This window comes from Lolium rigidum, chromosome 4, assembly GCF_022539505.1.
Source record: "Lolium rigidum isolate FL_2022 chromosome 4, APGP_CSIRO_Lrig_0.1, whole genome shotgun sequence".
NCBI classification, from domain to species: domain Eukaryota; kingdom Viridiplantae; phylum Streptophyta; class Magnoliopsida; order Poales; family Poaceae; genus Lolium; species Lolium rigidum.
Window position 1 is genome coordinate 203,106,845 of NC_061511.1, and position 3,492 is coordinate 203,110,336.

The following is a 3,492-nucleotide window of genomic DNA, read 5'->3' on the forward strand; positions in this document are numbered from 1 at the left end:
GCTTGTCCTCAAGCAATTCAGTTAACAACTGAGCGATAAAAGAACTTTCACGAACACATTTGCTCATATGATGTATATATTCTCATGCTATGGCTAATACTTAAGCAGTTCATGATAAGATACATGCAAATAAGATCATCCAACAGCTATGTCAATCATGGAGAGGTACCAACAATTAATAATAAGCACCATGAATCATGTATATAAGCAAGATTGCAATGTTCATAGGAGAATATGATAAAGTGGTATCTCGCTTGCCTGTATTTGATCGGCAAAACATAAATGCCGAGGCACCTCTTGAGTTCATAGAAAGACTAGAAGTAGTGATTGTCAAAGATAAAAGCATCAAAGTTATACCACAATCAATCATATTTTGAGACAAGCATATTATACTAAGAATGACAGTCGTGCTCTCAAGATAGTACTCAAAGAAAGAATGGAGACACAACATAAAAGTAAAAGATTGACCCTTCGCAGAGGGAAGCAGGGATTAACATGCGCTAGAGCTTTTCATTTGTAAAGCAGGAGTAAAATTATTTTGAGAGGTGTTTGTTGTTGTCAACGAATGGTAATGGGTACACTAACTACCTCATCAACCGGACTCACAAGAGCGGCTCCCATTTATTTATTTTTGGGTGGCACTCCTTCCAACCTTTCTTTCACAAACCATGGCTAACCGAATCCTTCGGGTGCCGTCCAACAATCACAAACCATGGAGGAGTGTCTATTTAAGTTAATTAATTCGGGACTGGGAACCCCATTGCCAGCTCTTTTTGCAAAATTATTGGATAAGCGGATGTGCCACTAGTCCATATGAGAGTCCGTCAAAAGTAAATGACAAGGTTGAAAGCTAAACACCACATACTTCCTCATGAGCTATGAAACATTAACACAAATTGAGAAGCATTTTGAAGGTTTTAAAGGTAGCGCATGAGAATTTACTTGGAATGGTTTGAAATGCCATGCATAGGTATTTATGGTGGACACTTTTGGAACAACTTGGTTTTCAGGTGTTTGGAAGCACGAGCGGCGTTCCCGCTCAGTACAAGTGAAGGCTAGCAAAAGACTAGGGAGCGACAAATCAAGAGAGCAGTAACTGTCATAATCATGCTTGCGGCAAAATAAATTAACGGAGGCATAAAAGTGATACAAGAACTCTGAAGCAATATAAATCATCGAGGCTTAATTGACTTTTTTGTTCAGTCATATGCATGCGTGAGCATGTGCCAAGTCGATATAAATGAATTATCCAGAGGAGGATACCACAATGTCATACTTACTTATGAATAAAACAATGCAAGCAAATATCCATGACATGCTACTCATATTAATAAATTGGAACTAAACATGAGAGATCATGAGCTACTAGATTTTCTCAAATAACATATACCTCACATGAACCAACTAAGCATGCTCATATGGATGAGTATATGTACAAAAATGAAAGCAAATAGAGTTCATACCAGCCTCTCACCACAATCAGATTGTCGTAGATCGTCATTATTGCCTTTTCACTTGTGTAGCTTGGATAATATGAAATAAAAACCACGCTCCAGCCACCGAAGACCATTGAACTCATGATGAACTTTACAAACCAAAGAAGAACAGCAAATATTTTTGGTGTTTTCGAATTAGAAACAAGCACGAAAGAAAAGCAAGCAAACAAAGCAAAATCTTTTTGGGTTTTCTTATAGCAAACTAACGATAGCAAATAAAACAAACTAAGAGCAAGGTACCAAATAAACAAATGGTGAAGAGAAACAACAGAAATATTTTTGGTCTTTTTGTGTTTTAGGAAAGAAACAAAGTGAAAACAAAAGAATGCAAACTAACGAAACACAGAAAAGCAGGATGACAGAAATCTGCCAAATCCTGACAGCAGTACAGAAATCGAATTTAACAAAAATCTTCCATTGCTCAGACCAAAAAGTGTTCAACTAATGAAAGTTAGATAACAATCTGGGGAACATGCTCAAAAATTGGCAACTCAAAATAACGTTCTGGCTGTGCGTACGAATTTTTTTGGTAACAGCACAGAATCTGTTTTTGGACAGTACTTCCCCAAATATCATCTCCCTCTCATTAGAAAACCACTCTAGAGGCTAAACAAGTATGTACAAGTATCCAGCAACCATAATATGCAAAGAATGAGTGATGCCGGTATACCTCCCCCCAAGCTTAGGCTTTTGGCCTAAGTGGAGTTCATTCCCAACGAGGGTCGGAGTTCCACGCCGGTGGATCATACATGGAGTGGTAATAGGGCCCCTGTGCAGAAGAATATCGCGGAGGTTCCACATGCACATGGTGTTGATATGAGGAGCTCGCTGCATCGGATGAAGAGTCGGGATGCTCCTCGGTCTCCTCCACATTTTCCCTCGCACGACGGCTTTCTCTTTCTATGTATGCATTTAGCTCATTTTCTGTGATCGACCACCCGTTCCTGGCATCAAGGTTAAACAAAGCAGGTGCAGGCAATCGTACTAGTTTTTCAATTTTCTTAGTTATACTCCAACTTTTCTTATACAAAGTTATCCTATAATGCAGGTTGTTCAAACTAGATGCATCTGAAATAAATTCATGTCTAATCATGGAAACAACATCAAGCTTCTCTATAGAAAGCGGAATATCTAAATGGTGGGGTTCTACACCATGCATAGCTAATAAGCGAGAGGCGATAAGACCTCCACAAATTCCTCCTTTCTCACGGTTAGTAGCAAGTCTACAAGCTATTAAAGCACCCAAATTATAAGTCCTATCCTGTTGCAAAGCAGCAGCTAAGAAAGCCAAGTCTGGGACAGATAATTTACCTCCAGCCCTTCTTGCAAGGACGCACTTTGTAATGAAATAGGCAAAGTAGCGGATGGCTGGATGTTGAATGCTACTAATCTTACCACCATCATTGGAGAAGCTCCTCCCATTACAAATCCTTGTATAAAGATCTGAGAGCTCCTGCGGTGTTCCCCTGATCTTCTCGCAAGATCCCCATTGCGGTACTTCAATTGCTGCACAAAAAGCACTAAATGACAAGTTGACAGACTTTATTGTAAATTCTATACTTGGACCATGGGGTCAGATCGCGACCAATTGAACTTGAAGTCCTGCACAAAAGACATAGTTAATTTTGCATATTGTCTTGGCTCTCCTTCAACAAAACCACTCAGCCACTGCACGAGAGATTAGAGTTTGCACATCTTGTAAAATCCCCGCACTTCTCATAAAGTCCACGCATGGGTAGTAAGAGGGGTATACTCCCTCCTCACGATTGACTCTCGTAACCTGCTTGGACTTCCAATTCTTCTTGGTTCAATTGGGGCACACCTCCTTCCATTTTCTGAAATTTTCAACAATCATTATAAAATTTGATTTCAAGGTGTGTAATTGAAGGGAACTACTATAGGAACTTGCTAGAGTACTAAACATGCATCAAAACTAATTTCTTCCACTTAGAACAAGCATGCAAGCTCACTAAACATGTTATCTACAGCAGCAAAA